Below are 24,304 nucleotides of genomic sequence, written 5' to 3' on the forward strand. Positions count from 1 at the left end.
CATGAAGTTCAAGTATAGTACAAAGTAATAGATGTTGAAAGAAAAGGTTTGAAAGTGGTTATTTAAGAAGGCGGTATAATCTGGGGAGATAAAAAAGCTTTCTAAGCAGCTAGAAGTTTCCTATAGCTTGAGCTGGGTGGCAGTTACATGAACATATAGGTGCAAATTTTCATCCAGTTCTAAATCTAAAGTTCATTACTTGATTAATATTATCTTTATATCAGAAAATAGTATATTTTATTGGCACTGCACTGTAGCACTGTCATCCTGTTAATCACTGATTTGCGCAATCGGGAAACAGTAGCGTCTCCATTTGTCCCAGCCCTGAGATTTTGGCATCATCAACTTTATGCCCTCTCTCCACAGGTGCAGCGCGCCAGATTGATGTCCTTGGGCATAATGGTAACACACTTGGTGTGGATGATGCAAAAGGTGGTGTCCTTGAAGAGCCCCACCAGGTAGGCCTCACATGCCTCCTGCAGCGGCATGACAGTCAAGCTCTGGGAATGCAGGTCGGTCTTGAGGCCCTGCGCGACCTCATTCACCAGCTGCTGGAACAGCAGCTTGCGGATAAGCAGCTCAGTGGACTTCTGGAAGCAGCGAATCTCACACAGTGTTAGGTTGTCAGGCCGATAGCGGTCCGGCTTCTTCACGCCGCCCATGGCTGCCATGCTCTTGCAGGCCGCCTTGGTGGCTAGCTGCTTGCTGGGTGCTTTCCCGCCAAACTGACTTGGGCGCCGTCTGTTTAGTAGGAGCCTTCTCATCCTTCCCAATTCAGCTAGAGACTCCTTCAGGGTTAAGGAAATGAGACCCATTTTTGCTACTGTTGTTGGCATATTTAATACGTCATGGAGAGCTTGCCAGGATCTGCCCTGCAGACAGGATACCCTCAGTAGCTTGCCAGGCTCTCAGTGGGGAAATGGAGGCTTTTGGGGCGATCTCTAATTGTCCATGCAGGTGTTTCCAGTCTACCGAACTTAAGCTCCTGGTGACCGGCCTGCTGTAACAATTTACACACTGATAATATAATAAAAATTATATTTTATATATAATTATACGTAATTATATATAATTATATTTTATATAATGATATATGTTATAATTATATAGTATAAAATGAATTATAGTAATAGTATACTATTTATATTGATTATGTCACAATTTTTAAACTCTAAATTATTGCATCCACTGTGTGACCTCAGACAAATCAAACTCTTTAAAACCTCAAACTCTTTAAAACCTGTTTCCTCACCTATATAAGGGGTCAAAAACATCATTGCCTCTTAGGGTGACTATGAACTACAAACATTTATTGCTAAGCTTTTAGCAAAGATCCTCACACAGAAGTTGTTGGTAACTTCTGACCATTATAATTTCTCACAGAGAACACAATCAAAAATAGGGAAGATGTGCAGATTTATAAATTACTTGAAGAATCAGAATTGAGAAAAACTAACATTGAAACTAAATGTGAATCTGGTTTTGAGAAAAACATGTCTAATTCTTTACAGAGTTGAAGCAAAGTTTAGGTTCATAGTTACTAAAAGAATGCTTTCCATAGACTCAAATTACCTAATTTCTCTTGCAATGTTCACATTTCATCCCATGTAATCTGACAGGTGTCTGCTTTAATGTTAAAGGTTTGTCTCATGTGACCTCCGGTACACTTCACAGGCTGCAGTCTGGCTGGGGCCTACACAACCTGTTCTGGATGCTCACATGTGGGACAGACACTAACTTGGAAGACATTCCAGAACTCAGAAACCAATTTCCCCCACAGTGGTTTTCTATGGAAGGCTGACAGCTAGCGGAGTTATAAAGGCTCACTAGCTTCCTGCGTAGGCATGGCTGAAAAATAAATTACAGATCTTGAGAATGGCTGAATTATTTCCTGGGAGGGTTTAGGAGTAATTGCAGATGGATTGTATCATGGCTACTGCTGCAAAATCTCTATGGTTATAGGGTTGAATATAAGGACAATAAATTGAAGGCGCTAGCTGGAATGGCAGAGGAGTTCAGAAATTTCCCAAGCCTGCAGAAAACCACAAGGTTTTCTGTTTCTATTGGGATTTCATGTCTTTGGACATTTCAAATATATTCCAATAAATAATATAATGCTTTGTTTCATTTTGAGACTCTTATACAAACTAATAAAAACCTGTCAAGAACCGGAACACACAGACAAGAGATAAAAAAAAAAGCTCAGAATATGTGTGCTACGCAAGAACGTGGATCACTCAGCACCTACAGTCCCTGGGGGTCTCCTCCTATCTCCCCCTTCTTACAGTAGTGCTTAGAATTGTGATGATTACAGTAGTGCTTAGAATTGTAATGATTGAAGTGAGTTTTTTTGAGGGACAGGCTGTTTGCTTCTGGGGGGTTTTTTTTGTTTGTTTTTGTTTTGTTTTGTTTTGGAGCCATATCCAGAAATGCTAACTCCTGGCTCTGCTCTCAGGATCACTCCTGGCAGGTTTGGGGTGCTGGGTAATTTAGTTCTGTTCAGCTGTATGAAAGGCAAGCACCTTACTTGCTGTACTACCCTCTGGCCCCAGAAGTTCTTTTGAAATATTCTGGCCAATAGTGGATCCACTAGCCACATTTGGCTACTGAAAAATTGAAGTATTAGTCAATGCTGCCACAGAAACGTGGCTCCTGTGACCAAGGACCTAAAGTTTTCAAGGATTCATTTCAATTCATTTCAATTTCAGCACTTATTTGTACCTAAGGGTTATTGCACAGAATTTGACCATCAGCTCTTAATGACTTGACTCTTTCTTCTAAATGGAGACTTCTATGGTTGGAGAGAACTCTAGGAGGCCCAGGGGCCACTCCAAGCCATATTCAATCAATGAAGCAGCAGTTCAGCACTCAGGCCCAAAGATGTCCTACTGGTCACACCCGGTAGTGCTGGGACCTCCAGGGCTACACTTGACAGCGTTCCCATGTCAGAGAGAGAACCTGGGTCAGGCATAAGCAATGCTCATGTTTTAATGGCTGCTGTACTATTTCCTCAGTCCCCAGACAGAGACGCCAAAGTCTTATTCTTGCAGACTCAATTCTTCTCATAGTGGGAGCCAACCTTGAAGAAAACAAGACACAATCCATCTGCTTCATCCCACCACTTAGTCTTCTGTCCCTAAATATGGTCAGTCACCAAGAAGGCCCAGCTGCATTACAGCCTTTGGTCACTGCATTTGTGGATCTAATTCCTCCTGCTTTACCCAATATTTTGCCTCAGTTTCCTCCTGGTAACAGGCAAAAGAAGTCCTACTGGGAATTATATCCATACCCTTTGACTCTGGGCTGGACTGATAGCATAGCAGATAGGGTGTTTGCCTTGCATGCGGTCACCTCAGATTCGATTCCTTCGTCCTTCTCGGAGAGCCCAGCAAGCTAATGAGAGTATCCTGCCTGCACGGCAGAGCCTGGCAAGCTCCCAGTGGTGTATTAGATATGCCAAAAACAATAACAAGTCTCAAAATGGAGTCATTACTGGTGTCCGCTCGAGCAAATCAATGAACAACAGGAGGGCAGTACTACAGCGCAGTGCTACCCTTAGACTCTGAGACTCTTCTAGACCTTTAGACTCCCTGCCAACCTGACGCAGCTACTGCTGTGAATGGCTCCATGCCTGAAAGTCTGGCATCATCAGTCCCCTCCACGGTTATCAACACCTGTTGCCAGAGTTGACACGGCCATACTCACTGGGCCCTCCGCAACCCTCTTAGATATTACAGTAGAGAAATGGTTTGATTCCCACAACTGCTTTCTCCCTGTACTAGGTTGACAATTAGAGTCCGTGTTTGATTTATTTCATTTTGTGTCTTCTTGGCCAAAACCCAGCATGATCCAGGGGCTACTCCCAGCTCTGTGTTCAGAGGCCACTCCCCAATAGTGCTCAGGAGACTATGTGATGCTGGGAATCAACCTCAGCCTCCAGCATAAAAAGCATGTGCTCTGCCCTTTGAGCTATCTTTCTAACCCCAGGGACCATTTCTTAATGCAGCCTAAAGCTATTCAAAGTCAAGTTATATTCCAGGTAGAATTACACACATTTAATGTAAATAAACACTACACTGAAAATTTTATCTATATTCATAAATGATACTAGAATATAAAATATATGTTGATTAATAATATTCATGGCACTGAGACTACAACTAAGATTCTTTGGTGAAATATCCTGGATTATGTAAAACCATCATGTGCTCTGATACTGATTGTTGACATAATTTAGGGGAATATTTATCAACACTAGGAACCTTGTGGATGTAATTTAGCTTAGAAATACTTGATAGGAACATAAATGTGTACATTTCCCCAAAGCCTAGCCACGTATAGGAGTGGCTTCATTTCTGAATGAAGCAGCTCTTTGTGAGGTATGTAATACTGACCCAGCCACTGAGAATGATCTAATTCATCATTATCCTGGAAGAGGGGAAGGTGTCATTGTGGTCATGCAGCTTTGAGCCTTTGCACACACATCTGACCACCCTCCGCTTTGGGAGGCATGAACTTGAAAATAACATTTTTTGAGTTCTGGCTCTTCTGGATGAAAAATCACATTTCTCCTCTGGGAGCTACAAGTGTAGAGGGTACATAGAGAAAGCACAATTCTATAGCTATCTTTGTGATTCTTATTGCTTTCAAATTTCTGATTTAATCTTTGAGGACCCCTAAGATATTTTTGTATTAAATAATTTGAAACAACTTGGAAACGAAATGGAGTAGTTTAAAATCAGTCACTGTCACTGTCCTCCCGTTGTTCATCAATTTTGCTTGAGCGGGCCCAATAACATTGTGGGACTTGTTACTGTGTTTGACACATCGAATACATCACGAGTAGCTTGCCAGGTTTTGCCGCGTGGACGAGATACTCTCGGTAGCTTGCCGGGCTCTCTGATAGGGGCGGAGGAACCGAACTCGGGTCGACCATGTTGGCTGCATGTAAGGCAAGCGCCCTACCCGCTGTGCATTCAGAATACTATGTAATAATGGACTCTAAAATATAAACAGCATTCAGTTTTTCAGGGTCTGGTTTCCTAGCTTTTATTTATTTTTCTCTTTTTCTAAATTTTCTGTCAATAACTTATATCTCCACCTGCTGGCACATAGAGGAAATAAAATAGAAAAAACTCGAGCCAGTAAATTTAATCCAGCCAGTAAATTTAATTATTCACAACAGAGATTTGGGTCAGAGGGAGAACTGTTTGCAACTAAAATTTAAAAATGAACTTTCTGAAGACTATCTGTGTACTTACTAATTAATTCTCATTCACTGTTAAAAGATGGAAACTGTCACTGTCACTGTCCTCCCATTGTTCATCTATTTGCTTGAGCAGGCACCAGTAACGTCTCTATTGTGAGACTTCTTGTTACTGTTTTTGGCATATCGAATACGTAATGAGGAGCTTGCCAGGCTCTACCATGAGGGCCGGATATTCTCAGTAGCTTGCCAGGCTCTCCCAGAGGAATGAAGGAATTGAACCCGGGTCAGCCATGTGCAAGGCAAACATTCTACCCACTGTGCTATCGCTCTAACCAAAAGATGGAAAAATTATTTAAAATATCTTCTCTAAATTTCTAATTATCAGCCAGCAACATCTAATCAATTTCCCTTGTCATCAGCCATGTTTTTTGTTTTCCATAATCATACTAAAACATTTATAAGAATACAAGACCAAGAACTGGAGTATAAGGCTAGAATAATAATACAGTGGGTAGGGACTTGCCTTGTACATGGCCAACCCAGCTTCTATTCCCAAAACCCTATATGAAGGATGATTCCCTAAGCACAAAGCCAGGAGTAAGCCCCAAGTACCATCAGGTGTGGCACAGAAACAAAAATGAACAAAAAATAAAAGAATTAGAATGTAAACCAAACAATACATTATATCATATATCTTGTTTAACATCAAATATTAGAACTATCCTTAGGAATGTAAATCAACTCCTAAATCTATAGAAGATACATAACTTAAAAAATCTTCTGTAGATTTAGGAACTCCACTGAAATTACCGACTAGAAAACATTATGAACATAATATGAAAAATTAATATAGGAGTTTGAGTAATATAGTAGGGTATTGGTGTGGCATGAGGCCAACCCAGGTTCGTTCCATGGCACACCATATGGTCCCCCTAGCTGAACCCCGTTAGGAGTGATCCCTGAGAACAGAGCCAGAAGTAAACCCTGAGCATTGCCTGGTGTGACCCAAAAATAAACAAACAAAAATTAATAAAGAAAATTCTGGCACTCCAGAGCTGAACTTCTGAAATTGGAGACCCATCTCTGCCCTTAAAGCTTTGAACAGACTACTCCAACAATTCTATGCCTCAATTCCCCAACTACCGAATGTAGCCTGCCCACACGGCAGAGTCTGGCAAACTCCCCGTGGCATACCCAATATGCCAAATACCAGTAACAATGATGGGTCTCATTCTCCTAAAGAGCCTTGAATATAATCTCAGGGCTAGGATGAAGGAGACGTTACTGGGGCCTGCTCGAGGCAATCAACGATTAACAGGATGGTCCCCAACTGTTCCTGACACTAAATAATAGTACATACCTAAATAGCATTATCATGAGAATTAAGTAATATTTGTAAAGCACCCAGGTAGTGAACGTGTTAATGTTTAATAAATAAGCAAAATGTTGCTGTTGACTTTAGGTTAATGGAAACGTTACCTGAAAGGCAAATGATTGCTTTGCCCAGGAGCCTATATCCTCTCAGGTTGAACACACTACCTTAAACACATTATTGTGCACGCTGCAGCTCGTTGAGTTAGCATGGATTCAAGAGACATTGCCTGTTATTATGAAGAAGCAGCCGAATTAAGACAAAAATAAACTGATAATTCTCTAAACAGAGAATAAATAGTAGGTGTTCAAGGAACTTGATATTTTTTGAAAAGGGTAATTTAACATCAAATGATCTGGAAAAATTAATTTACTGTGAAATTGTCAAGTTTTTAAATGACGCTAAAGTTTTTCAGAAAGTAAAGCTACACTCCAGAATTTACAAAAACACCTACACATTTCACCCTGATGTGAACTGCAAAGTTGTCATGAGAAAGTCGTAGAGCTATATAGGATATATATATAGAGAGAGAGAGATATAAACTATATATCTGGTTAGATCACACCTTTCATTTTATCTATTTAATAACTATCTCAATATGCTTTCGATGCTGGCTATTTAACATGAAACAGGAAACATATAATAACTACATAAAATAATGTGAAGGGAAATAAAACAGTAGGGGAGGAGTGGGGAGATGAGGAATGGAAGACCTCTGAAGTGATGAATTTTTGAACAAAGTGTCAGAGGAAGGTAGAGAGCACATCACGTGGATATCTCAAGAAAGAGCTTATCAGAGAAAAAGGAAAACCTTCAGTCCTGAGATATAAATATACTTGGTGTGTGCTTGGTTTTTTTTACTAAAATTACAATAAAGGCACTAAGCAGCCATCATGTTTGGTCCATAATAGTCTAATAACAGCACATATCTTCCATCCTGAGCGATCCCTCCCACCATCATTTACTTAGTGGTCTCTTCTCCTTCCCACCTGCCTTTTCCCCCAGCACATGAGATAGGTTTCCAAGCCATGGAACAATCCTCCTGGCCCTTATCTCTACTATCCTTAGGTGTTATTCTCCTATTGTGTTACTTTATATTCCACAAATGGGCGCAGTCACCCTGTGTCTGTCCCACTCTTCCTGACTCATTTTGCTTAGCATGATACTCTTTGTGTTGATCCAATTATATGAAAATTTCATGGTTTCATCTTTTCTAACAGCTGCATAGTATTCCATTTTGTAGATATACCAAAGTTTCTTTAACCAGTCATCTGTTCTCGGGCACCCGTTTTTTTTTTCTCCAGATTCTGGTTATTGTAAATAGTGCTGTAATAAACATACAAGTGCAGATGTCAAAACCCATAACACCCAAAAGGAGAGAGAGTGTAAGAGGAAATGTGTTTGTCATAGAGGCAGGGAGAAGAAAGGGTGGTGGGAGGGACACTGGGAACATTGGTGGTAGAGAAAGGGCACTGGTGGAGGAATGGGTACTTGAACACTGTTTGATTGAAACGTAATCACAAAAATTTGTAAGTCAGTAACTTTATCTCATGGAGATTCATTAAAATAAAAAATGAAAAACAATAAAGGTAATGAAATGATCTAAATTTTCATGGGAAAAAATGTAAAAATTCAATTTGGAGAAGCAGATTGGAGTCAGATCATCTAAGACTCCATGAGTCAAGGGTGGCCAGTTTACAAACATAATCTTAACAATTTTTAATAATTTTTAGTGTCAAGGCATGATTTTCTTCACATTCCTTGGAATCTAGGTGGGCTTCCAACGTTTGGAACAGTAAAGTAGTATGGAAATGGCTTTTCTTCTGAGACAAGGTCTTAAAAGTAGATCTGACTTATGATGAGTTTGTTGGACCATACATATTTGCCACTCTGAGCTACCACATCATCTCCTGAGACCTTCAAACTGTAAGAGAATCAGGACATGTGTAAAGGGCACACTTAGGCCCCCTTCACTCCCCAAGCCAGCAATCCTAGATTCTCAGTCATCCTAGTCCACATGGTAAACAAGTAATTAAATAAGCCTCCAGATGATTCTAGGCCCCATCAAAGTTTTTCATCTCCAAACTCAGCTACATTTTTTGGTAAGAAGCTTGCTTTTTTGGTAAAATGAATGTGCTCTGTCCAAATGGATCCACATAATCTAAGCACATAATAAAATGGTTGGCTGATATTGCCCCATTTGAAGATTTTTGTTACACAATTGTAACTGGGACACCATAAGGATTTCGCAAATCATTTTTGAAGATAAATCTTCAAGATTTGAGTCATGTGATCATTTTTATGAAGTTAGAGACTCACACCAGTTCAAAAATGAACAGAGGGGCCAGAGCAATAGTACACAAGGTAGGGTGTTTGCTTTGCACACGGTCCATCCAGGTACAATCCCCAGCATCCCATATGATCCCCCAGCCACCATCAGGGGTCATTCCTGAGTGCAGAGCCAGGAGTATGCACTAAGAATTGCTGGGTATGACCCAATCTTCTTCCACCTCCAACCCCAGTAAACAGAGTGTAAGACAGATAGAAGGAGGTAGGTCAGTTTTGAGGCACTACAGGAGTCCTCGTAAGAAATGATATAGAGTAGCCATAGCCAAGTTAGTGAAAAGATAACTGAGAATATATTTTCAAAGTAATCCAATAGGATTTTCTAATGAATTGGAAGTTTGGAGGGAAACAAAAGTCAAGAAAGGCACAAAGGATTTTGGCCAGAGCATGCATTTGAGTGAACAGTGTCATCTATTAAGAAACTGATATTGGAAGAAGACCAAGTTTTGAGATAGACAAGTCTAGAAATTGACTTTGAACATAAAACCTATTGAGTAGACAGTATGAATGTGGAGCTCAGGTGATAGTGGCTGGCTTCACAACACCATGTTCAATTTTAAGCGCCCTGTTTTAGGAGCAGGATTTGCAAACTAGAGAATATTAAAAAAAAACACTTTCAAGGGGTCAGGGAAATAGCTCAATGGTCAAGTACACATACTTTGAAGATGGAAGGCTAGGATTTGATCCCTGAGCACAGCTGGAAGAAAGCAACCCCCAAGCCAGGAGTAGCTCCCACAACACTGAGTAATGCCTCTGACCCCCAAAAAGGGAAGTCCAGATTTAGAGGTTTCCAAAAGTCATCTCATTTTTAAGTTGAAGAAATTAAACACAGGTTGGGAAAATATATATATATCCATTATGGTAAAGAAGAGCTTGAATCTGTAATATCTTTCAGACACATCTTTGAGAGTAAGGTACATTGTCTAAAGGACTAAATATCTAGTTCTAGTCTCATGGAGGTCACCATTAAAATGCCTTCTAATTAATTATGCCTTTTCCCCTTAGGAGCTACCTTATGCAAACAAACCTTGTGCAGTAAGACCTTATAAGTAAACCTTATAAGCATAAGTAAAACCTCCAGTAGCATAGGAGCTAAAACCCTCCAGCATCACAGGAGATAGAATGAATAGACTGACATATTGATGTTAAATTCTCTAAACAAAGCAAAGCCAAACAGAATCAAAAACTGGAAAAGGCATCAGGGAAGTCATGCCTAATTGTAGCTATTCACAGACTCTTTCCTTCTGCAAGTCCCACATTAGCAAGTCATTCTTAGTACTCGAGTCATAACATTGTTTTAGTTTTAATAATCACAAAATCACACTTCTTTTCCATGTATTAATCCATGTGCATTTATAGAGTGAGTTAATAGAGACAGTGTAAAGTGGGTAATTTCTGAGTCAGATACTGGGTTACAAACCCTTAAATCCAACATTAGGGCAAGCATTTAAACTCTCCATTCATTGGTTTCCTGCCACATTTATTATGGAGAGTCACTGTCACTGTCACTGTCCTCCCATTGTTCATCGATTTGTTCGAGCGGGCTCAGTAAAATTGGGAAACTTGGCATATTGAATAAGTCATGGGAAGCTTGCCAGGCTTTGCCCTGCGGGCAAGATACGCTCAGTAGCTTGCCAGGCTCTCTGAGAGGGGCAGAGGAATCAAACTCGAGATGGCCGTGTTGGCTGCATGCAAGGCAAATGCCCTATCTGCTGTGCTATCACTGCTAGAAATAGAGAAAATATAAAATTATTGGAATAAAAAGTCAATAAGTGTAAAGTGTTTAAAATACATAGAATAAGCTTAAATAAGAAGTGCTCCAAAGTTTTAACTCAGCAGCACTCTGCAGACCACAGTTTGGGAACACAGAGTGGAGATCACTTGTCCAACTTTTTCTCTACCACTCCGGTATACAGCATTGCGATGACTTTGAAAGGAAACCCTTCAAAGTCACGATTTGAACTTACCTTCTCTCTCTGTAATCACTGGAGAACCTGTGTTCTTGAAGCCCGCTCTGCTGATAGCAGAACTGCTGTCATTCAATTCACCGACTCTTTTTTCACTATCCTTCACACTAAATTCCTCTGGATTTGAATGTGCTGTGGAAGTGAAAAGGAGAAGATGACTCTGCTATCCATAAAAATGTACAAAACATCAAAAATATCGCTTAGAGATGGTGATAAATATCCTGAAATTGCCTCAGAGTTGCAGACTTATGACTCTTTGCACTAGGATGGAGGATGAAAAAGACCTCTTTAAAATAGAGTGAACCCTCTTTAGAAACCATTTAGTAATGTTCACCTTCAGGCATCAACAGGGACAAGCGGACACATTATCCTTCATCCGGAGGAGTTGGAGGCCACAGCATTTGAAGCGTGATGCAGCTGTGAACTCAGTGTTGACCCAGAGTGCACTTACCCCACACGAACCTACGCAAAACACATTGCTCACCAGTCCTCCTCTCCTCATCAGTGAGGTTTCCTTCGCTCAAAGTTCCTAAAACCCAGCCATTTGAAGTCCCAGACACCATAGGAACCAAATCTCCAAATGCTCCGCAAGTGGGTGCTGAATGGCGCTACCTTGGCGCACCAGATCCCGCTCCTCTGGGAACCATTGGGGATTGGATTGGAGCATCTCCTGCAGAGTGGCCCACCTGGGTCTCTGCAGCATTGAGAAGGGACGGTGTCTCCCTAGGGAATCTCAGGCCACACCCCCAGAGTGGGCCCTTGATGCTCTGCATCTTTAGCTAGACGAGTCATTTCTCACGTGGCACCCTCTCTGGCTGGACTTCATCCACCCAGTTACAGGTCACAAAGACAATGGCTGCAAACTGAAGGCTTCGGCCGCTGTCCAAAGCGTGACCACAGCCGCTGAGAGACCAAGCGGCCTCCTTGCTCCCAGCACCCTGGACCACTTCGCCGCTTCCTCGGCTTCCAGGCAAGCAGAAGGAGCAGCAACATCACTTGGCCGCCAGGTGGCGGCCAATCCGCTGGCCCTGGAAACAAAGTGTCCATGCACAAGAGCATCCACAGAGCGCAGTCCGGCTCCGAGAAGACTGTCAGCGTACCGGCTGACTGCGGGGACAGATGGCGCTGCAACAGCAGTTCGTCCTCGACGGTGCACCACTAACGCCCCGGTGCCTCCGTGGCTACCGAAAAGATCATAAGGGAGTTCGACACAGGAACGCGCGCTCCACGCCCCCTTGCACCAGGTGCGCACCGGGACAAAGAGACCTGGATCGGGTCACTGAAGAGAGGCGGGGCCAGCAGCGAGGCGCCCGGTCGTTCTGGCCCTCCACGTGCAGCTGCACCTGAGTATGGCCCAGCCGCTCTGGGAAGCGGCCGTCGAGCGCCCCCGGCTGCTACTCCTCCAGTTCCTCGGGGGTCAAAGCTCCGTTGCACACGCAGTTCCCCCGTCCCTGGGTCCACCGGGACATAGGTAGACACGGCATCTCCCGCGCGGCCCACCTCGGCCTCCAGCAGCCGGTAGGTGACCTGGCCATTGCGGCCCGGGTCGGGGTCGCTGGCGGCCACAGTGGCCAAATAGGCGCCAGGCGGGTTGTTCTCGCGCACCGACACCTCGTAGAGCGGCCGCGTGAAGACGGGCGCGTTGTCGTTCTCGTCGCCCACGCGCACCGTGTAGGGCCTGACCGTGCGCAGCGGCGGGGAGCCGCGGTCCTCGGCCACCAGCGTCAGGTTGTACTCGGCGATGCGCTCGCGGTCCAGGGCGGCCGCGGTCACCACCAGGTAGCTGCCCGCGTGGGCCGGCTGCAGGCGGAAGTGCTCGTGCCCGTAGAGGGCGCAGCGCACCTGCCCATTGGCGCCCGAGTCCCTGTCCGAGGTGCTGACCAGCGCCACGAGGTTCTGCCGCGCCGACCTCTCCTGCACCAGCGACACAGCGCCGGCCTCGGGCGTCCCGGGCTTGGCCGACGACGCGGCGTCCGCCCACCCGGGGCGGCCAACGGGGTGATGACGATGTCAGGCGCGTTGTCGTTGACGTCGCGGATGCGCACGATCACCTTGCAGGTGGCGGCGCGGGGCTCCGGGCCGCGGTCCTGGGCCAGCACGTCCAGCTCGTAGGTGTCCTAGAGCTCGTAATCGACCGGGCCTGCCAAGATGAGACGGCCCCAGCGCGGGTCCAGGCGGAAGAGGGCAGCGCGTCTCGGGTTGGGTGCGGGCCTCGAAGGAGAACACCAAGTCCTCGTTGGGACCCTCGTCGGGGTCGGCCGCGTCCAGGTCGAGCAGCAGCGAGCCCACGGGCACGTCCTCCGCCAGCTCCACTTCGGCCACGGCGCCCTGCGGGAAGGCCGGGCTGTGGTCGTTGGCGTCCAGCACCCGCACGCTGAGCGCAGGGAGCGCCCGCCGTCCTGGGCTACCAACTCCAGGCCTGGTAGATGGCCTGGTTCTCGCGGTCCAGTTCCTGCAGCAGCACCAGGTCGGCGCACTGGGCGCCGTCTGCGTGCGTCTGCAGCTCCACGTAGAAAGGGCTGTGCGGCTCGGCCAGGCACAAGCTCTGCAGCCGGTTGGCACCCACGTTCTTGTCCACCGGCACCTCCGGGAAGATGCGGTCTCTGACACCTCCACCGGGATCTGCGAACCAGGGAAGTGCAGCGCGTGATCGTTGACGTCTCTCACCTCCACCTTCACGTGCATTAGCCCTAGGAACTGCTCCTGAGAGAAGCTGACCACACGAAGGCCAGCACGCACTGCGGTCCAGGCCCGCGTCCTCTACTCACGCTCTGCTTCACCAGGTGGAACTGGTTTGGTGCGTCGGGCAGAGATTTGAACGGATGGTGTTAGGCCAGAACACCTATGACCGTGCCAGGGGCTTCCTCCTCCCCTTCTTCGGTGAGGAAATTGACCGTTTCACTGCAAGAAGCGGGCAACGCTAGCAGCCACAGAAGCAGCAGGGACTCCAGTGGAGCGCTGAGTGAAGTGTCAGTGGGGAGTCTGAGCCTCCAGCAAGGCCTCTTCCTAGCAAAGACAAGCCAATTGCAGGCTCTGCGGTCAGACTCCCAGGCCTCAATGACCCTCTTGTGCGTGTAAGTCAGAAGGCTGTTGCCCTTTTAAGTGCATCTGATCACCCTGAGCCCTAGGTAATCTCTCACACACCAAATTTAATCGTTTTTCTCTGCCTGAGGCTAGCCACTCTGAACCCCAGGAGAGGAATTTAATCGCTTTTCTCCGCCCTAGGCTAGCCTCTCTGATCCCAAGGAGAGAGGTTACCGAGAGGATATGCAAATAAGCATCCACCTGGGGTCCACCTGAAGGGTTACCAGCCAAGTGGTGTAAACTGTTCCATCAAAAACTTCAGAAGGGTTCAGAGAAATGGACAATGGCTAGGGCTGAGTAAGGGGTCATTGGGATCCCTGTGGATTTATGGGCTACTCACACCTGTTGTTTTTCTGTGTGCTATGTTCTTATGGTGGGAATCCTAGGGCCGGAAGACCTTTTTATCCCATCCTAAACACACTCAGTACTCTCAGACACAATCACTCTGTCGTCTGCCATTTTGAAATGAATGCATCCTTCTGCCACCCACACCATTCTCTATCTATATTGGCCTATTTCCTGTATTGAAAGATTCTGGGAGAGTAGCTTCTCCAAAGCGAAGCAATATCTAATCAGGGAAGGACTGTTTTCAAAGTAATCATTTCTGAATAGCTTCTCCGCAGCACAGAATCCATTAATGATGAAATTTCCGTCCCTTCATCTCCCTTTATGTCAGTAATTCTTTATATGTGGGGAATCAGTGTCAGTCAGGGAGATTTGTCAACCACAAACCTCTGTAAGGGAGAGTTAAGGGTAAGAAAAAGATTTAGGGAAATATATTGCAGGCAGTCTTGTTAGAAAATTGCTATAGACCAATTATTTGTAAAAAAAGCCCTTGGCTGAAGAAAACCACGGGTGGCCTGATAGGCTGAAGGCCATAGAAACATTAAACCATCTGTCTAAAGCACAATAAATAGTCCTGTTAAGTTCTCTTTATGGGTGAAGTGTTCTAAATGCTAAACAGCCCCACATATTAATGATGACATTGTTCCTCATGCCACAGAGTCGTCATCAGAGCCGAGTGTTCTTAACGAGTCGTCTTGAATAAAATCCATGAACAGGCTGAGTTATTAATATGCCCAGCTATTCTTGGCTCCTACATGATCTGTAATGTTATTGATTCCTGCAGGGGCATGTCAGTAAATGACTCTTTTTTTCCCTTTCACTCTTAGAAGGGACTTGCATTTATTTTAGTACCAGGATGTATGAATGAATCCAGCTCTGAAATGGAGCCTACCTTTGATGAGACCATTAATTTGCAGGATTTTAATTTAGTGGAGCATTTGGCAATGACTCTAATTATAAGTACCAATAACCAATTTATCAGAGAGGTGTAATGGGAAGAAGGTGTTGATTTTGGTAATGTACTCTGAGATCCTAAAAAAACAAGCAAGTGTTTCACTTTGTTCACTTTATATTTTTATCTTTATCTGCTGACACTACCTGAAAAAGGGAATAACTGTGCTTCAGTTTAATGAGACCAGATTTCCTGGGGCCAGAGCAACACTACAGCAGATAGAGCATTTGTCTTACATGCAGCTGAGCCAGGTTCAATCCTGGACATCCCATATAGTCCCCCGAGCACCATCAGGAGATATTCCTGAGTATAGAGCCAGGAGGAATCCCTGAGCACTGCTGGGTGTGGCCAAGGAAAATTCTTGAACCTGATATTCTCAATGGTATAGATGGTTTCTTTTCTTTTTTATAACCGGGTAACTGTCCCAAAGAAACAGTAGCTCCTGGGTCTCAGGACAAACAAGATGATCTAATCCGTCATCTCAACTTCTTAATTCCAATATGCTCTTCGACTGAAAATTGATCTAGCTGGTGCCTTAGAAAAAAAGATGCATGCTTTTATGCACATTAGCCAGGAGAGGGACCCATTTAACCACATTCCAAGTTTCCTTTCTTCCTCTTCTCCCTCATCACACTCAAACAATCCCTTGTAGGCCTGCTACAACTCAGCATGTTGCTGTACAGAAAAATTGCTCAGCATCTTGAAAACAAAGAATAGTCTATGACTCTATAGAAAATCTAAAGATCCAACTAAAATAAGGGAAAGGCAGGCAATCAAACATATCACCTCCATAATGCTAAACATCTGGACGGTTGTGTTTGGAAACATCCATCTATGATATTTCAGTGCTTGATTTAATTTTTCTCATTTTTCCAGCTATTTGGCAACAAGTATGCCTATATGACAAGGAATATGCTTTATTGCTAGTGGTTCATTATTAGCATTAGCATTGTTTTCTAGTAAACACCTTATTAAAACACTGCTTTATGAATAAAGGACAGCTGGAGTTTCAAGAAAGAGACATTTTCCCAGTCAAAAAATCAGTTCTGTGCCACTGGAGTGACAAGCTGAATAATATAGATACTGTATGATCCATCCCCCTAGGGATGTGTCATCAGGAAGCTGTGTTTACAGCCCTGAGCTGCTGGTGCTGTCCTGTTCCATTCTGTTGCTTCTGTTAGATAAAAATCTGTCTCAATATTAAAAGCACTGTGGCAAGAATTTGCTTTATGTTGCTTATTTCCCCCGCTTGCCAGAAGATTACCAAACTGTAAGTTCATAAAATGTAGTTTTGATCTCTGTTGGAATCAAATAGAAAGCAAAAGAAATGAGGGGGTGAGGGATGGGAGTACCATCACCGAACAAACAAAATGCAGATAAGGCAGCAATTTGTTGCTCCTGCACATTTTGATGGGGGGGGGGGGGGAGAAAGGGAAGGGGTTGGTAGCAGCAGGAGTGGTGAATTCCTTAGGGGTGGTGAACTTCCTACAGCAAAAGCACAAGACATACTGCATTATACTTTTCACAGGATACCTGATCTATAAAACAGGTTTTGTATTTCAATCACTTAAGTAAGTTTTCTATTTTGCTAAGTACCTAACACCAGTGTGTCTCCTTATACATGAAAGGACTATGAATGAGAACTAATTTTCACCATAAACACGAGGAGAAAATTAGTCTTTAATTCAGAAGTGGCTTTGTCTTTGCATATTTCTCTTCCCCATTACATAAACTAGCAAAATAGGTAGGGGGTGGGCAGGGTAAAAAAATGAAAACAGAGGAACTATCCTAATATGCAAGCATAGCTGGATTATGGTGTGGACATCACCTTTTATAAGACCTTGAACTATTATTTCCCTGGCCCAAAAGTAGTTTTTATACCATTTTGAACAAATCACTCTATACTATACCGAGACCCATTTTCATTTCTCAACTGAACAAACATTCTGGAGACATACGAGCGAAATATTATCAAGTGCAATGTTGCTCTTCAAGGAGCAAGTTCTAGAAATTGAAGCTATTAAGACTGTTTGAAAGAAAACAAATCAACCTAACAGCTTTTTCCCCCTCTTTTAAAATCATACCTTGGAAAAGATTCAGCAGACTGAGCCCCTACAACAGAGAGGAATTGCCCAGAGTTATAAGAAGTGTCACTATCTCATATTCCTGTTATCCTGCTGCATAATCAATTTATCTGTAGGTCATGACTATGCAGTCATTTGTAAGAAAAGTTATCAGTGGATTGCTGTTCTTTTTTTGTAAAATTATTTCAGGGAAAATAATTCAGCCCTGAAGTCAGCCAAAATACCATCTACAAGTATAGCATGGAAACAAATGATATTTTATCAATGACTCAAGTAACTTAACCTAGAGAAAATCACAGAGAACCAATATAGGTTATCAACATTAATCACAGTTTCCTCTTAACATAAAACAAGGATATATATGATGTTATCTTCACTTAAAGAAATTTTCTGTAGGATCATTATGTTAATAGGTTATTACAAAACTATGTAATCTTAGAGTACTATATAAATTGATGATTTTATAAGTAATGCTATATGAGGGATATTGAATTAATGAATTATTTTAAAATAAGCATTTTTTTCATTTATGTTCAGGGATGTTTCAAATCCCAAGTAAACCAACAAGATAGACTTTAGTGCTAGGTTTCAGTTATGGTTTGAGGGTCATTCTTTGTATGTTTATCACCCTGTAGGGATGAGGCCTGCCCCTATCAGAAAATGTAGCAAAGCAAGAGATTGGTAAAAGAATATATATTAGGAAGCAGTTTGTCATCTCACCCTTACTCTTATCTTCATTTCTCTTCTTAGCTGAACTTCTCTGTTCCTACCTGGTCTCACTGTTGGTCCTCACCAGTCATCAGAGCCCTTCATCAACAGATAGATGATCAAGTATTAAAGATACAGTAAAGTTTGTCCCTGTGTAGAAAAAAAATATTTAACCCTGAAAACAATAAAACCATTAGAGTTCAGGGAAGGTTATAGGAACCAGATGATGACATGGACAGAATTATGTAAAGCACAAACAAGAAGGGGTCTCCAAGTTCACAGGAACTCAGTCAGCCAGAGCTTCTAGGAATAGAGAGAACTTGCACATAATGTGAACAAGATACGGGAAAGGTCAGGAATGGTCATTTACTAGGACTGAGTAGGCCAACTGCTTAGAGAGCCTGGCTTACAGGAGACACTATGTCATGAGTGATAATAGATGCCACAATTAATGAAGATCTGGAGGCTAAATAGTTCAGACACTGTTAAGATGTTAGTGAGAAAGTCTATGGGTGGAAAAATTTTAATTGGGGTATGTGGGACAAATGGGGTGTTGATATATATATTTGATTGTGATAAATAATATAAACAATTACTTTGCCTGAGCATATTTGAAAGTTTCAGAGACGATTGTGTTTTAGTTGCATTTTAAATCATATCCAGCACAATAAATGGCTTATAAATATTTGTCAAATAAATGATCAAGATAGATTTACATGATAAATGACTTCTTCATACCTCAAAACCCAACTGGTAGTGGAATGAATTAAGATAAATTGGAAACAAGGAGAGCAGTTAAGGCAACCTTGCAATCTAGGTACAAGATGTCAAAGGTCTGAACCATAAATTAAAAATATAGGATCAAAATCTGAAGAACATTGCAAAGGAGAATTGGAAAGATTTCATAATGGAGAATTATTAGGGGATGGAGAAGACTATACAAATAAATGGCTCTAAAGCTTTTCATGCCTTAGAAAATGGTTACAGTATGCCTAATTAGAAATAGCAAGAACTCCTACTCCTAGTCAGCTGAAGGAGCAAAGATAAAAGACTTCTTACCACCAAATCTGAATGTCTATAGGGAAGAATGTCTACCTTAAGGGCTTGTTTTGAGTTTTAAATTTTTGTTTGTTTTTAATTTTGGGATCCCACCCAGTGGTGTTCCTGTTTCTACCCACAGGTATGCTACAGGGATCATATAGTATCCAGATTCAGGATCATATTCAGGTTGCTGCATGCAAGCACCACTGCACTGTTTGTCCAGTCCCTTGTTTTGAATTTTAAGCAAGAAAATGTTGAAAATGAAAAAAGCCCCCAATAAGTACTTGGTGTAGTTTTGAAAAAAAATCAAAACAAAAAATCCCTATACCCTTTGTTCTAAATAGTTGCATATCACAATGTCATTTATTTAAAGAGATAACTCTTACCTCCACTGTGAGTCCTTCCAGATATTAACAATATCTACATCAAGTTTGCATCATGGTGCCCAGGATACTGCCTAAAGGGCTTATTAATGTTTGTGGGATACTTGTGAAGCACCCCACTGCCCTTTGCCACTTCTTTGTCACTGTCACTGTCCTCCCATTGTTCATCGATTTGCTCGAGCGGGCCCAGTAACGTCTCCATTGGAGACTTTGTTGTTACTGTGTTTGGCATATCGAATACGTCACAGGGAGCTTGCCAGGCTCTGCTGTGCGGGCGAGATACTCTCGGTAGCTTGTCGGGCTCTCTGAGAGGGGTGGAGGAATCGAACTCGGGTCGGCCATGTTGGCTGCGTGCAAGGCAAACGCCCTACCGCTGTCATTCTTATTTTTTTAAGTAATGTAGGAATACGGCTATTTGTTCAGTCATTGATTAAGCTGATTGAATTGGGCATGAACTCCACATTACTTTTTTTAAAAATTGTATCACCATGAAATAGAGTCACAAAGCTTTCATGTTTGAGATTCAGCCATACAATGATGAAACATTCATCCATCCACCAGTACACATTTTCCACCACTGATGTCCCCAGTATCCCCCCCTCCACCTTCACATCTCAGTACTCAACCTGCCTCTATGGCAGACAACTTCCCCAATAGTCTTTATAATTTTGGGCATTTATGTTTTGCTTAGGGTAGGGCATTTGCCTTGCACGCAGCCAACATGAACAACCTGAGTTTGATTCCACCGCCCCTCTCGGAGAGCCCGGCAAGCTACCGAGAGTATCTCACCTGCATGGCAGAGTCTGGCAAGCTACCCATAGCATATTCGATATGCCAAACACAGTAACAACAAAGTCTCACGATGGAGACGTTACTGGGCCCGCTTGAGCGAATCGATAAACAACGGGAGGACAGTGACAGTGATGTTTTGCTTGAAATTTCCCACCACCATTTAAGCCTACTTCCCAGGGGCAGATGCTAGATAATTTATTTTCCACTGCTCATTTTGAACATCATGAGAGCTCGCATGGCCATGATTATAAATGTAAATTTCTAGATTATAAAAGGTTGGTTTCCAGAGACATCTCTGTATGGCACTAATCCATTTTGGGATTCAAGTGGGAGCTTCTGCGCCAGAGCTGTTGGTGCGCTAAAATGGCACCTGGAGGCAAATTGTGGGCATGACAGCCAGTCTGCTGGGTGGGTGGGGCCCCGGGGAGGGAGAACCCGGGTCCTCTTCTGCCATGCAGCCTGGAGATTCAATCCTGGAACCTGCATACCTCATGGGCATATCATATAACACCCCTGCCCCCCCCCCACCTCTTACATACACACCTTTGGTACTTGGATGATTATTAAATCCAAGCTTACCAACACTAGATTGTCTCATCCTATCACTTTCCCCAAATAAATACCTGTTGCCTTGGTAAAGCCCCTAAATACCAGCCAATGTCCAGTCAGATGTCATCACAAAGGAAGAGGATGAGAAAGACCATCCTTTTGTCCAAACTCTGAAGCAGCTATCTTGGCTGCTCTAGGAACACACACTTCAGGGAGTATAAGGAATCTTGTCTCCTGACCAACAAGGATATGTTTTTATGCTAAGGACAATGGCCATTGTGTGAGATTTTTCCTTTTCCAAATGGCATTTTTTAAATTATCGTTATCATTAGATTTGTTTGGGTTGGTTAGGCGTATCAGACAGGTCATCAGATTATGAACCTGGATTAAGATACCCAATCTTGATGAAAAGCAATGCAATCCTCCCCAGATTTAACTTGTTACATAAGCAAGCAATTGCATTGTAATTGGTTTCTGAGCTTTCTTGAGGAAACTGACCAACTGGGGAGAAGAAAGAATGACCTAGTTAGCAGGGCTCAAAGCACAGGAGCAAGAAAGCTTGGACATTTATGCTTTTCTTTTCCTTCTCTCACTTGCTCACCTTCTGATAAATTCATCTACCCCAATATGAAACATTCTGTGTCCTGACAGACTGATCGAGGAATCTTTGACTGTCAACCAACCATAGGATCGGAGGTTGACTCGTTTTGTCTCTGCAACACTGTTATCAGCCCACAGATGAAGATTTCCCTTGCTGAACCACTCTTTCTAAATCTTCATCTCTCTGCTGAATCCACACCAGTCAAGGCTCCTCCTCATTCATGAGACTTCACCTTTTATCTGCTTCTCTTTTTCCTGGCTGCTTTGTGAATTTCCCTTATTCTGGGCAGCTGTGAGTTTTACAAAAAAAAATTAGCTTCTGTTGCTCATGGAAACTTCATCAAAGGTGCCTGAGGGAGGAGATTTAATGTCTATTCTCAGAGTGAGAGTGCAAAGGAGAGCCTGATAAAGGACAGAATATGTGGGCAAGACTTCATTTGCTTGCTTCCTTCTGTTTCTGAAGGACAAGCTACTGTGTTCTCTTACATTTCCTGGGTCAGTTTAGCCATCAGATTTTTTGTGTTGAATGCATGGTGGGTATAGAAACTCAAGTGTTCCTAGGTGCCTTTAGGAATCACTCCATTCTCTTTTAATAATCTCCATAAATTTAATACCTATTAGTGACAGATTTGTTTGGCAGTGTAAAGATGCAAGGAAGTGTGGGGTGGAATTGCATATTATATAAAAGCTAAGTTCTAAATTTATCATAAAGCTTAAACACTTTAAAAATGCAAAACGGCTATTAAAATTATCATGACATCATTTTCCCATCAAAAAAAGCTTTAGTTATTCGCATTTCCTCTAAGATTTTTCCAAAGTAGATGATAATGGTCCCTAGAGGACCGGTGCTATAATAATGGGGTGGGGGGAATAGTGGCCTATAGTACAATTGGGGTGTATTTTCAGTTTGTTGTCTTAAAGAAGGCAAATTCACAGGGGGGGGGCAATGAGTAATTTCTTTTATGATAAGGGGGCAGTAGGTAAATTAATTTTGGGAGCCTCTATTCTAGAGTAAAAAGCAACTCTTAAGACTCTCCAAGAGCTCAGTTTTTTCTTCCCACTACTCAGCATACTGCACACTGCTGTTTATGCTACAGCTCACCCAGATCTGAGATTTCCCTGAACTGCTATATCCCTTCCAACACTGTTCCTTTGCTTGTGGTTTGCTGCACCCACTGTGCTGTTGTTTCTGCATGTGTCCTGGAAAAGCCCTACATTCTTTAAAGCAGTACTAAATTTTCAAATGTTGTTGTCGTGTTGGTGGTATGGTGGTGAGCATAGCTGCCTTCCAAACATTGTCCCTGGAAAGCAACTGAGGATTTTGCTAAAACGCAGGTCAGAGGCAGTAGGTCTAGGGGAAAGCCTGTAATTCTGCATTTCTAAGGAACTCTCTGTTCACAGCAGCCTTTGCTGCGCCTCCTTGGTTGCTCTTTCTGAAGCAAGACTTGTGCACAAAGGCAGTTTTTTAAGGAAAAGTTCTTCCTAGAACCTGGCCCACTTGACTTTTCCACAGAACACCCCCACCACACACCATACTAATTAAACTTACATCACTTTTGTGTCATTCTGTCTTATCAGGGCCAGAGTAAAAAAAAATTTATGAAAAACCATAATTCTATTTGGAAACTTGTTTGTATACTCTTAGAAGAAGGACATACTATACTTTTAGAAATTGCTAGGTGGTGGGCTGGAGCAGTTGTACAGCAGCCATTTGCTTTGCACATGGCTGCTGGGTTCAATCCTGGCACCACATACAGTGCTCTGAAGACCACACACGGGCTTAATCCTGGCACCACATATGGTGCTCTGAGCCTTACCAGGATTGATCATGGAAAGCAAAACCAGAAGCAAGCCCTGATTCCTGCAGAATATGTCCTCCCTTAATAAACAAACAAACAAACAAACAAACAAAAGAATTTGCTAGGTAGTATCATGCTCAAAATGGTTGATGTTAAGCTAGTGTGGCTGATGGCGTCTAGACTAAGTCAGCAAGGCTGCAGTCTCTTCCCAAAAGGAGATCTGTCATAGGGCATCTTCTCAGGACTGTTTTCAAGACCCCTACCCTGCGATTCAGTCACCCACTTTAAAGATTACTGTCATTTCTGACAACACCTCTAGAAATGCATTTGTAGCCATAAATAGCGTCAGCCAGGACTAATAAACACTAATTTCTGCCTCCTTCCTATATGTCAAATCTCAGAATATGCCAATTACAACTCTAGAAAATGGCACAAGATTACTAAAACACAGCCCATTAAATTACCATAGCAACCACTAGATGTCATCTTTAGAATATTCCTCTGCTTCACATTCTGTTTGAGTAGGAGCTATTAAGTACATATATTCACCCATCTACTAAATATTGGCTCACATGCAGTTTTAAAGAGTAATAATAACTATTCATGCATTCACATAGCAAGATATGCAACAATTGAACATATTTTAAAATGCACACTACAAAGGGACAAACTACCTCAATATTTAATTGCTTCTCTCCACATTACTATAACCATTTTCTTTAAAAATTCGTGAATGACAAACTTGCTCTGTTTGGGGAAAAGACTTATTTTGACAACTATTTCTCCTTATAGCCAATGCGATGTATGTCCAAGGAGAAAAAACAAAGAAAGGATATCACATAAAAATATATGCAAGGGATCCAGAGACAATATAGTAGGTAAGGGCTTGTCTTGCATGCAGCAGACTAGGGCTAATTCCCTGGCACCACATACAGTTCCCTGAGTCCTTTAAGGAATGATCTCTGAGCACAGAGACAGTATTAAACCCTGAGCACAGCCAGGTATGACCCAAAATTAAAAAACAAACAAACCAACAACTAACCTTGTCAGCATTGGTGTGTGTGTGCATGTAT

The 24,304-nt window shown here is 42.9% G+C and overlaps 2 pseudogenes; both read right to left on the reverse strand.

Moving 5' to 3' along the window:
- Window positions 1-347: 347 nt before the first annotated feature.
- On the reverse strand, window positions 348-11,457 carry LOC130018219 (histone H3.1-like; annotated as a pseudogene).
- A 595-nt stretch (window positions 11,458-12,052) lies between these two features.
- Window positions 12,053-24,304, reverse strand: part of LOC130018228 (protocadherin-8-like) — a 55,674-nt pseudogene continuing 43,422 nt past the window's right edge.

This window comes from Sorex fumeus, unplaced genomic scaffold, assembly GCF_029834395.1.
Source record: "Sorex fumeus unplaced genomic scaffold, SorFum_2.1 ptg000008l, whole genome shotgun sequence".
Lineage (NCBI taxonomy): Eukaryota > Metazoa > Chordata > Mammalia > Eulipotyphla > Soricidae > Sorex > Sorex fumeus.